Below are 13627 nucleotides of genomic sequence, written 5' to 3' on the forward strand. Positions count from 1 at the left end.
GATAACTCACAGAGCTTCAGTCTTGACAAAAGACTCCTATGTACAGTATGCATACGCAGTGATCTCAAATTGAAGACTAGTTAAGCCTTGAGTTGTAGGGACAGGAATTACAGACATGCAGACATTTTCTGTCTCTGTCTGTCTCCCCTTACGTAATGCAAACATAGGCCTATTAAAATACTTAATTGCTGCTTTATTTAGTTGTAACTGGGCTCATATTTATGTGTAAATGTGTGCAGACATACAATGAAGTTATCACACACACACCCCACTCCACCCACACAAGAACAGACATAATCACACACACCACATCACACAGTCCTCTTGCTTTCTTTAATATTGGGGACTGCGGTTCAGGTTTTACCCCAGACAAGGACCATGACATGTTTCTTTGTTTCTTCATCCCACCCTCCCCTTTCCTTATGATCGCTGACGTGGAGAAACTCCACAATCGCTCACTTTTCTCGCCTCTTTCAAAAACAGCACAATTGTTATTTGTTTCTGTCATATTTCTTTGTTGTTGTTGTTGCCGTGGGCCAGAGACTGGGGACAATGGCTCATTCAGAGGAGGCCCTGTGAGTGTATCTCCTTGTACCAGACGTAGACGATGTGGTCAACACAAAATACGGGTTCCTGTGTTGCTGCAGTGGAGATTGAACACATCTGGATGAGCCCTCTCAAAAGCTTTTCCTTAACACTTTGGTTTGAAGTAAACTTTTTCTGAGCGCCTGTCTTTTCCCAAAATATTTTCACACACAGTTTGGTGATTAAATACTTAACACAACAGCCCTCTGACTGGAAGTGTTGAGGTAACAATTGTTAATCATCTACTTTCCCCATCTAGACTGAGTCAGCTGGCAGAGCTCCAGTCACCAACCTGTTTCTCCTACTTTCAGGCAAACATTTCCTATATATTGTACCAGAGTACTAAGTTCCTGTCAACATGCTTTTCCACACAGACTTCTGTAGTAGATGACATCTTTATTTGGAATCCATCAGTGGGCAGGGCTGATTACAGAGCAGTGTTTGTCTATTGTATTGTTCCCCTGGTTGCCAACACGTCTGGCTTTCCAAGGCATTGTTAGTGGATGTGACTCAACACTGAACTGAACACTCAACACAATGTTGCTTTAAAAAAGCTTTATCACGTGCAAGTGTAGCACTTTACAATGCCTGTTGTGGTTAATGGTTAAATTTGCTGTAGTTTGGGTTTTGTATTCATGTTCTGTGGCTTTTTTTTTTTTTTTTTGTCTGGTTAGATCATAGATGAGCTGCCAGATGTCCATCTTTCTTTTAGCATATCAGAGGTGATCAGAGTGAACCCTAGAGTCTCTTTTCCTGTGCCTTACTGTAAGAAATATTGGGTTTATATTGGAGGCTACAAAGCATTTTCCATTTTTAATGTTGCATAAGCGAGCTTTGAATCTTTATTTCACTTATTTATGGGTCAGAATATTATTAACTGATGTTGTTTTCCTAACATCTTCCTGATTTTGATATGCAGAGCTTATCCCCACTCTACAATCCTGCAGAGTTCAGCCCATGCCTGTGCTCTCCCACCCTCCTCCGCTCTATATACACTGGGCTTTGTGGTTTTGGGTTTGGTCCAGAATGCAACTCTGTGGTCAGCCACTACTTAGACAGGCTGGATGAAACAGGAGCTCAGTTTCCCTCCTAACCCCTAGTCAGGTTAGATAGCACCTACTGAGCATGTTATCACATTTACAGAGACCGACAGACAGACAGACAGACAGACAGACAGACAGACAGACTTCAGTAAACTGTGGCTCAAACTCAGCCAGGAGCAACTCTTAGTAAAAATACACAGAGGAAGAGTCTGGTCAAACTCTATCAACTCCAGAATGGAGCCATCTTAGGCCGAGGCTCTGTGGTGCCTTCCCCCACTATAAGGGGTTAGGGCTGGGCTAGAGCTCCACAGAGCCTTGGGGGTCCAGGGAGACAGCTCCAGTGCCCTAATGCAATATTCAAATGGAGCCTGTGTGCGATTCTGCAGCATGCCCCGCTGCTGTAAAGCTGTCCTGTCTCATCACTGTCCACGCTGAGTCACACTCCCCACGCAGCCTCCACAGCCTCTTGACATTCTCTGTACCGCTGGAGGGCAGCGGGGGTGAACACACATGCAGGATGGGTAATCACACATGCATGTGCTTTTAGACTGAAATAAGTAAGCAAGCACGCACTTCATGAACCTACACACATACATACACACACATCAGTGCATATGCTTCAAGCTGAATGTTTTCATTATAATTACCTGAATGAGTGTATCCCACTGACCCACTTAGATGTACAATTATGAGTTCGTAAACATGCATGTAGTCAAAATAAGAGTAAACTGACAATGCATAGAGATGCACATTTAAAAATGTAAAGAAAACCTAATTCAATCAATCAGTTCATAATCGCATTGCTCTTAATTAAACCCTGCACAAGATGTTTTTGATGGGAAGTAACTGAGCAGTGCATTAACTCAAATATATTAAAGTGCTTGAGCAGGGAAATGTATTTATTTTTGGCTTTGGGGAAACATACTACTCATATATGTAGTAAATATTCTAAACTAAATAATAATAATGATAATAATAACTTTATTTATATAGCACTTTTCTAAAAACAAAGTTTACAAAGTGCTTCACATACAATTAAAATCCTCATCCCTCAAGATACAGAAATAAAATACAATAGAATAAAATAAAACAAAACAATTCACAAAAGCCTGTTTATAAAAGTGTGTTTTAAGAAGGGATTTGAAGGACTCAATGGATTTTGCTAACCTAATATTCTTGGGCAGGCTGTTCCAGAGCACAGGTTCCCTTACAGCGAATGCACGGTCACCTTCTGTCCTGAGCCTGGACTGTGGCACGACTAAAAGGGCCTTACTTGAGGATCTCAGGCTCCATTCTGGCTCATCGTAGTCTAAAATGTCTGCGATATAGCTCGGGGCTAGACCATTTAGTGCTTTAAACCTCATTAATAACATTTTTAAATCAATTCAAAATCTTCCTGGTAGCCAGTGCAGTTGTGCCAAGATTGGGGTGATGTGGTCTCGATGTTTAGTGCCAGTTAAACATCCCACTGAAAGCTCCCACTTGCGCAGCTATTCCCAGAGCTTTCCACTGCAGCCTTCTTCAGCATATGGAAGGTGTCATCACGTGACCTGACAGACATGATCAGACACAGGAGTTGCGATGTCCCCTCCATGTATACGACCACCTGTTGTCACGTGACCGAGGTCCTGTATTTAGGTCATGTGCTGACACCTGAGCAAGCTGAAGAAGACCGTGAGATGTCAAAAGCTGCAGGAACAGCTGAGTAAATGGATCTTGTGTTAACAATATTTAAGCATATAGGCAAGTAGCTTACTTAAGTATGTTCAGGTAAATGTACTTTACTGTCAGATATATCATTCTGTGTAATGAGTCATCCTACTTTTACTGCTAATGCACTGCTATAACAGCAGTAGTCTTTAAGTCTATGATTAATATTCTATTTTTACTTAATTAAAATGTCTGGATACTTCTTCCTCTTCTGCGTTTTAGTCATCCTTGGGTCTCATTTGTATTTGAGACTATGACTCATATGTCTCCCTTCAGGTTTCCCCTCCCTTTCTTTGCATTAAAACACCAAATTCATCTTTTCCTATGGATGATTTCATTATCAGTGTCTAAGGAGAGCTAAAATGCTTTTGTCTGAAATGGTGAGCAGTGTGTCTGCTCTACCTTTAATGCATTTAATTCTGTAACGTTACATATTGCGTTTCAGAGCCTTTTTTCTTTTCCATCCAGTTTGAGGTAAGTGAACAATGAGAATTAATGCTTGGTGGCTACTTCCACAGAATAACCACTCAGGAAGTATAATTCAGATGTACAGTATGGAGGACAGAGATACAGAGAAAGCCAGGAAGGATGTGGCCTATCCTGGGCTGTGCTGGCTCGCTCTTCCTGCCTCTGTGCATGTACTATATATGTTCACAGGCAGGGTTACACTATTTTGCATTCTCTCTCTCTCATAAAACAAGTCATCACGTTGTAACAGTGAGTCTATAAACCAGTTTTAGGTATGCCCCAATAGGTCCCATAGCTCCCTTTGTATAAACGTGCTGTCTCACAGAAATAGTGCCCTGCATATTTTATGAGGACCTATAGGCCTATTTTTGATGCTCCTGCGCTGAAAACGGGGTGAGGACGGAGCTCTGTGGTTCTTTCTTTGCAGCGGGCTGCTCCTTTTATAGACTCTATGGTCACTGTGCGCCTCTCATGTGGCTTCTCCATGGGGCACAGTGGCAGTGAACTCTGGAATTGACTCGTCACCCTGAGCTGACACAGTGGCAGCGGTTATACGACACAAAACTGAGAAACGTTGGATTGATTAAAGAGGGTAACACAGCATGGTGACATATTTAGCAAAGCAAAAGTAAATGACAGTTTATCTAAGACTGACAGTGTTGATATGGTGACCCAAAACAGTTTGAGTAAAGGAAATACGTACATTCAGTCAGGAAAATTCTCAACACTATGGAAATTACAGCTTCCCTTCTCGGTCAGAAAGCATCTCATGTTGGGAAGGATAAAAATAAAAATGGACTGCCTGAATATACACTAATCCTGAATGTACACTTATCATGATACAAGCGACAAACTTACTTGTGGTCTTTATTTATATCTTATCTTATTTACAATAAACGGCTTAATGATTGGCCTGCAGTCTGCCATATTATTATCATTTGACTGATAACAAGATAATGACCTAATAACCTCTATGGCAGTGTTACTGTAGCCTGCTCTTTTTGTTTTTAAATGAGTTGCAAAGTGATGACTTTATAAATTATTCATGAAGTCAATCTAACATTTGATCTTGTGGTCACTTCTAGTTGAGCAGTGTGTGTGATCTTGCCACAGAAGTATCAGTGGTTACATAAGTCTGCTTTAGACTGTACATAGATTTTATCATAACAGCAAAATCTGTCTATAAATCCAGATAATAATCATCTAAGAGCATCAGGTGCTGAAAATACCAGTTATAGCAACATAAATCAACACACAGTAATCGGATAAAGTAAAATACAGCCAGACAGAATACACCGCTTTGTGTATGTACAGTAAAAGCAAAATTCACTCTACTGTGTTTCTACATTGAGACCTCCTGCATTGTAACATCTGACAATTAGTGTCTTAATCCAGTTTCACTATTCACAAACTCTTCGAACAGTCAGCCCTGTGTGGACATAATTGCACAGTGAAGGGAGTCCAAATGATGGGTTATTCTGTTTAATAATATATGAAAGAGGAATTTCTTGCGGTGGTAAATTATACATGAATGCTGTGGTGGTGAATTACAGAGCCGCCATGTCAAGGTACATGCTGGAACATCTCCTCCTGGCTGGCTGCACCTATCTGAGAGGATGATTTGTGTTCACGCTCAGAGATTGTGTGAGCAAAGGTTGAGTCAGAACGCTAACGCTAACAACTTTCTGAGTGGCGTAATGCGTGTGTTTGTGGGTGGAGTGTGGCTCTGTGTTTGAAGAGGGCAGCAGATTATGAGGATTGATTAGCTTTTTTTTTGTCTTGCATTCCGTGTGTCCATAATTTGTCGTTTCTCAGCTTGTACAGGTGCTGATATACAGCTCATATCACAGCTGGCCTTGGCTGGTGCAGCCTGGGGTAGGCCATTCACTGTCTCCTCATCCTCAGCCTTGTAGATGAAGTCATAACTCTAGCAGATGTTCACTTGAAAACATGACTTTGGGATTAATGGGGCCCTCTACAGGCTAAGTGAAAAAACTCACTCTGACAAGATGTGGAATAAAACAAACATCATGGCTAAAATAATCCATGTCCACCAAGAGTGGATCAGTGTGTATGCTCTAAATTTTCTAAGCCATGAAAACACTCATAGATTGCGACATGTGAGATGCCTTAGCTCTCAAGTGCTCAGTCTACACTGATTGCAATGTCATCTGTATATACAGTGGAATACCTCTGAGTAAATTTTACCGCCTGCTTTGAAGTTTAAAGTAACCCCCCCCAATCCCAATCCCCACCCTAATCGTCTGTTCTGGGTGGTGCCAGATGTGACCTGGGCAGAATCGCTGAGCGAGCGCACCTTTCATGGTAATGAGGTAAGAGTTATGGTCTGCCCCGGAGCCAAAAGGTCTGCCTGGAACACAACGAGAAGAACACCTTGGAAACTTCGACCTGACAGCACAGAGTGAAGCCTGGCTCTGGTGCACTGAGACTTTTATTAAAACAATATGTGTGTGTGTGTGTGTGTGTGTGTGTGTGTGTGTGTGAGAGAGAGAGAGAGTAAAACAACAGGAGATGTGTAATTTTGTTTCAGGCCACATGGCTCCCATTTGAAATTGAATTAAGCTACTCGGATAGTAAGTGCATCTTTGCTCAGGGATTCAAGCTTGTCCTCACTCCAAGTCCTCACTTTTCACCACCATGACAGACGATGGACGCTACCTCTCTGAACCGTGTTCGGAGTTTTGCTTCTGTAATTGCCACTTTCTCTCTGTGGTTTGCGAATTAATTACCAGTTCAAACTTAATTCTTGCACTCTAAATGGTTGTTAGATAACAGTGTGAATATCATGATGACAATTTCTCCCCATTTTTTTTTTTTTTACCTTACTGTCATGTATCAGTTGTGGATGTATGAACAGTTGGACCGACATGCTGTGTCATTTCATATTCCTTGAATGATGGCACCACCCTCAGGCAGAGAGCCCTACTTGCACTTTTCTCACAGTAGCAAACAATGACACCTGGTTGACTTTAGGAGGTGGTGCTGCATCATCTGAAGAGAGTTTGAGAGCGTCAGGTTTTTTTTTTCTTTCTTTTTTTGGTGTTGTGAGTTAAAATGTCTGCTGAGATATATTATGCATCCAGGCAGGAGTCACTGGAAACAGACAGAGGAGAGAAAGGAGAGAAGAAGAAGGAAGAGTGAAGCTTGCTGTCTATTGAATGCATCTCATGCTGCAGTGAGGAGGCGGTGGGTGTTAACCCAGAACAAATTAATCAGAGAAGCTGATGTCAGCCACATTCATGTGGCAATTTTGTAGCTTCCTTATCTGTAAGATTTCCTTATTTCCTACGAAACATTTTCCTAATCTTGCTCTTTCACAATGCATTTCTTCATCTTTAAGGTAGGTCTTACAATTTGAGTTTGAAAGACATGACTGAGAGCAAGACAACTCAGCCCACATGTAGTAGTCATTAAGACTCATATGACACAAATCATTTTTAGCACACAGTTCACTGACAGCTGTTTCCAAAGATGATCATTGTCAAGAAAGCAGTGTACAAACAATACCGACATGGTTTTGAGAAATGAACCAGAATTTGAACCTTGTGTTGTTGACTGTGTTTATCATATTTGTAACATTAAACCCATAAAACCAATGAATATTTCTATGATATCCCTACAGTGGCAGAATCTGTGAAGTCATATTTGAAGGCTGAATATAAAACCAGCTGACTGAATGAGTGTTTTATCTTTCAGTGTATCTTCACTTAAATCTGCCCATTGAACTGCATTGTGCTGCACTACACATGTATCAAGTGAAGAAAAAACCCTGTTGTATGTGGCTCTACATTATGATATTTCCCGGTCATTTAATGATTGGTTACAGCATGCTGTCAGCCACAGTAAGCTTCTGAGAACACTTGGGTTACACTAGTCATGTCGATGCTGAGCCACCACCAAATTACAAAAGAGACATTACAGTATGTGGATCACTGTCTGACCCTCAGAGTTACATGACCGCCACATGGCCATAATTATGAAAATATGCCTTTGCCTTAATGTAAGATGATGGAAATGATACCCTACGGAGACCAGTGCTCTGTTGGAGCCATTGTATACTTATTAAGCATGATGTGATCTGGCAGTAGTTAGAGCAGTGATATTAGAAATGGCTGAAAGGAAATGGGGGTGAAGAGGTTTATAGCAACAAACTCAACCCTGTTTAGAGAGAGAGAGAGAGAGAGAGAGAGACAGGGGGAGAGAAAAAGAGAGAGAGAGAGCTGGACATTATCCAGATGCTTCAGCTCCATGTCAGAGATGACTGTTAGCCCAGAGAATCCTCAAATAACCACTTCTGCCCAACAGGGCTCTTTCAGTGCGATTAAAACCGTGAAAATATTTTGCTTCTGCCCATGCTGACAGACATGCTGTCAGAGCTCGTCATCATTTACAGAGCTTATACAAAGTGGCATCATGTCACCATTTGTTTTTCTAAGTCTCATCCCAGATTCCTGCTGGCTCATCATCGCAAAACCAAGAGGTGACAGCAGTGGAGCTTGCGGCAAGAAAAAAATAAGCCCAGTGATACAGTTCATCCAGGAACCCATCAGCAGAGAAACTGCTCTCTAAATGTGGTGTATGATTTATTGATTTAATCTGACTCTTAGTGTGTGTGACTCAGGATTTAAGGTTCAATTAATCTGTGTTACCTGTTCGTTTTCTGTATATTTGAATAACTATGATCCTGCATACTCTCCATGGTTTTGATATTAGGCACTTTTTCCAAATGAAACAAACATAACGACAAAAAAAGACAGAAAAAAAAATTAAACCACAAAGCCGTCAATTGCCTTGTTTTTAAAAAATACGAAAATTTACAGCCTTTTTTCTTCAAATGCTTCTTGGCAATAACACTTGTTTTGTTCCACATTGTGTGGTTTGTGGGAGAAGACACAGTGACTAACTCCATGTAGATAAACGCAGAAAATAGAAACTTCAAAGCGGGCATAAACTGTTTTGGGGTCAGGGTGAGCTGGAGGAGTTTTATGATCTGAATTTGTGTAATTGCACAGTTTGAAAGGAGAAAAATGGGCTTCTATCTTTGAGACCATACTTTCTTTAGCTTCAGGAATATGAAAGAAAGCCTCCCAAAGGCAAAAGCAAATAAGTTTTGGACTGCAGGCTTGGTCACTAGGGTTCAATAAAATTGTTTTTGCACAATTTTGGATGAACACAAAGCTTTCAACATGCAGCTCTTTTTTCTTCAGCCTGAAGATTTATTTTGGTAGAGTACAATTTATCTTTGATCAAATCTGAATTTCTGGCTTCAGCTGGAGGGCGCAGATTGGCTTTGACTGCAGCACCGGACCCATGGGGCTTTCAGTTCATGTGGCCTTGAACCACACTGTCCATTTGCTATAAGTAGTCTTAGGATAAATCCGATAGCCCGGGCATGTGTTTAGCTCCGTCCTCCTGAGTAATTTCCCTCATATCCACTAACCACAGCACCATGCCTCCTATTATTTTCTCCAAGGGTTTGATGACATTTGGAATCATGTTGTAGAAATCTGAGTTCATGCAGCAAAGCCGTTGGCATCACAGCTGTACCGCAGCAGAGCTGAGGGGGTAGATGTAGGTTGTGGATTTGTGCATTCCAACATGCAGTTGGCTGGATACAGGAGGTTGTACAAGGGTTAACTTACAAATTGTTTCATTGAGTCAATGGTATAGGCTACATGTTCTGCTGCAAAATGTGCCATAGAGATAATCACAATGCTCACACCACTTAGAGAGTAGTAGACCGAAGTTAAAGTGTAAACAGCTCTAAAATAGTTGTTCTGCAGTCACATCGGAGAAGAAGAAAGAGAAAGAAACTTTGAACATTCATTTAAACGAAGCTGTTATCTCAAAAAGAGTAAGAAATACCTGCACAATATGACTCCAAAAACATAATATAGTGGGAAGGTAAGAATGACAGTATCGGTAACACCAGCAGCATGTGTCCTACTTGCAAATGACTGCCTGCACAAACAATAAACCCTCCTCCCAAACAGTGCAGACTGCTGCTGATCCCGCAGGCATAACGGCATTTGTGATTTGTCTCAGATAGAAGAAGCTATTTTTCTTCCTCTTTGGCATCTTTAAGTCACAGTTTGACTGCCTCATGACGAAACATATTGTATCATTTCTATTTTTGTCAGAATATAAAGCAATGGCAAAAAAAAAGTATACTACAAAGATCCCTATGTAGTACACGCTGTATACATCTAGTATATAAAATGAAACTTGTCAATCAGAGAAAAGCTAAAGGCTGTTAACACCCACCACAGGAGTTTGCATTGACCACAGTCTTGGTGTATTGGGTTTTCCCCCTTGTGTGTTTCTCCTCATCACTAAGTTTCTTATTGTGGTGGAAACTCTGAAGCTCAACCGTAACATCGGGCTGTAAAACATAAAACACCTCCCAGTCATAAAGAGTGATAAAGACATAGAGAGGGACAGAAATGACAAAGGGCATAGACACTGTGTCGCCTTAACTCTGACTGTGAACATGATTAAGTGTGTGTGTTGTGCAGCACACTGTTATCAACACTGACCATACCTCAGACTAGACATCATCTAATCCATTTTGGTTTCGCAGTTTTACCTCTGAACAATTCATGTCTCTAGTCTTCTCTCCACTGGTCAATTTCTCATCTAAAAGTCAAGAAAGCAGCTATTTAAGCAAAAAACTATAATCAACCCATGGCTTTTCATTTTTTTGTTGTAGTGGCCTAATTGCTAGGCAGTTTAGAACACATAGGTGAAAACACTTCTCAACGTGTATTACTGTAATTTCATGTTAAAATCAGTGGGGGAAGCAGCTTTGTTCTCTCCAAGCACTTACCTGTGCACCTGCTTACATATGTAATTAGCCAGCCAATCAGCCAATCATGTGGCAGCAGTGCAATGTTCACAGCAAAATCAGAATGAGTTAAAAAAAAAAATATGATCTCAGCGACTTTGACCGTGGCAGGATAGTTGGTGCCTGATGGGCTGGTTTGAGTATTTCTGAAACTGCTGATCTCCTGGGATTTTGACAGACAGCAGTCCCTAGCATTTACCCAGAATGGCATAAAGAACAAAAAACATCTTGTAAGTGGCTGTTGTGCAGACACTGCTGAGAGAGATGACTGAGACGAGATGAGAGAGAGACTATGCCAACAGTCCAGGCTGCAGGTGGTGGTTTTAATGGTATGGGAAATGTTTTCTTGGCACACTATGGGTCCATTAATATCAATCAATCACAGCCTGTTTGAGTGTTGTTGCTTACAATGTGCATCCATTTATGGCCATAGGTTTTCTTCTAATGGCTGCTTGCACCACAATAAGGCCACAAAGAAAAAGTCACGTCAAACTGGTTTCATGAACATGACAATGAGGTCAGTGAACTACAGTGACCTCCCCAGTCACCAGATCTGAATCCAGCAGAACACCTTCGGGATGTGGTAGAACAGGAGATTCACACATGAATGTGCAGCTGACAAATCAAAAATATGACAAAATCTCAAAGGTACGTTTCTAACACCTTGTAGAGCCCATGCCATGAAGAACTGAGGCTGTTTTTAGAGCAAAGGAGGCCCTAGTCAGTATTAGTGTGGCGTTCCTAATCATGTTCATCCTCATTCTCATTCCTCATCCTCATGAATTAGAAGCTGAAATGTGCAAATATTTGGCATTTTTGCTTGAATGAATGATTCATGGATCATAAAAAATGCCAATTAAAAAAATCAAGTGGTCAATTTATCAACTAATTGTTACAGCTCTGCTTTATAGACTCTGATTTGCCCTTTGTGGCTTCAGGGTCAAGCAGAAGCATTACCGGAAAGCAGTATCCAAGGCCACCTTTACAGCTACAGACCAGAAACAAAAACCAAACACCACACAGTACAGTTATTAGTATAATTTCCTTAGCAACATAAGCATCTTGGTTCAATATTGTGTGTGTGTTCTTCATTGAGCCCCTACCTGCTCCAGGGGTTCTGGTTGGAAGCAGATACTGACCCCTGTCAAATGTTAGGTCTTTAAAGGACGTTTAGAGCCAGCTTTCTGTTCCTGCTAAAGTCAGTTTCTGCAAATGTATGCATCCCCACTCCTCAGCCATTGTGAATATCACTGCTCATAATGCTGGGTCACACCATGCTTAGTAAGTATTCAGAGCATGGAGCGAACTGGTGTCCTCAGGCATAATTTGTATCATCTGATATTAAGGCAAAGGCACAGTTCCATGATTATATTTATGTGATCATTGTTGGCTAAGGGGTAGATATTCATATGATGATACTTATGTAACTGGTTGCTTATAGTCAGAAGATAACATCTGTTAAAGTTTTTCAGTGGAGTAGTCACGCAAGCAGTAACAATCTTGATTTAGGTGTAGTTATTTAAAGTAACAAATGTTAAGGCTGACATGACAGCTCAATGACGGCAAGCATCTACAGTATTCTGCTGAAGTGTCCTTGAGGAGAAAAATACTACAAAGTTTTTTGCACCCTTTAAAGTCAGTGCTTAGTAACCTCTGGTTTGCTGGATATCACAGCTTGCAAACACTTTTCATACCCGGCTAAAAGTCTTTCCACTCTTGATTTAGGAAGTTTCCCACTCATGCAGTTGCACATAAGTTCTCTGAGATACTTCCAGGCTGTCTTGCAGGCACAGACCGACTGAAACAGTCCAAATTGTGACTTTCTAAAAGTTTCAGTTTGTGTTTCTTCAACTAGTTCATGGTAGATTTTGAGGTTTGCTTTGGATCACTGTTCTGTTGTAGAAGCCAGTGTCTTTTTATTTTCAGTTTCTTGGCTAGCTGCAGAAAATTTGCATTCAGAATTTTCTCATATTTAGAGCAATCCATTCTTCCCTCTATCCATGCTATGTGTCCTGTGCCAATGGCTGCCACACAACCCCAAAGCAGAATATTTCAACACCCAGGCTTAAAACAGTTTGCAAAGTGGTGGGGGTCACTAAGTACTGAGTTAGTACAGTGCCTTAACATTTGTACATGCCTCTATTACTGTTTATCTATTCTTTTTTTTCTAGTTTTTTTTAGGTTCATGAAATAAAAAGTGACAGTATATTAACATTTAAATAAGATTTAGATATCTGGGTGCTGCCAGGGTTTTTTCATTAAAAAACAAAAACAAACTCTGTATACAACTCTGTGCACTCTGAGCTGTTGACCATAGTTTACCCTGACCTCTGACCTCTGACCTCTCTCTGGCATGCAGCATCCCTGTGAGATCGAAACAGTATCAGACTACTGTCTAACAACACAGACTCAACATATCCCGTTCATGAACTATTTGGAAAATTGATTCAGAAGCGGCAGTTGTGTAGATTTTATCGTAATTCTTCCCAGTGAAGACACCTTGAACCTCCATTCCTATAGGTGTCACTGTAGTCGGCCACCGCCCTCCCCTTCCACTCTACTCCTCCTCCTCCTCCTCCCATCCACCAAACCTCCGCGAAAGGGTGTGCGTTTTGAAGGTTGTATGAAGCTAAACACCGCTGCAGGCAGTGCGGTCGCCACTTGGCTTGACAACTCGGGACAAGCCTCCGGAGCCGGGGACCATCACACCCCGAGTCTTCCTCCGCCCCCTCTCTGAGCCGAGCCCCCGACCAAGGTCCTGTCTTCTCGGGGAGGAAAATGCCGCATACACGGACACTGGTGTCAAAAAGTTGAAATACATAGGGCTACGCGGCAAGATGCGGTGTGGCTGCCGTGTGTCTTCACTTCAAGGTCAGTATCAAAGCAGCGTCGCCTCCTGGAGGAGTTTCTCGGCTTGTCGGAGGGGAAGAAGAGCCGTAGAGGGGATGCCGCGGTG

This window comes from Trachinotus anak, unplaced genomic scaffold (assembly GCF_046630095.1).
Source record: "Trachinotus anak isolate AG129_WGS33_773 ecotype Australia unplaced genomic scaffold, CSIRO_AGI_Tana_v1 ptg000032l, whole genome shotgun sequence".
Taxonomy (NCBI): Eukaryota; Metazoa; Chordata; class Actinopteri; order Carangiformes; family Carangidae; genus Trachinotus; species Trachinotus anak.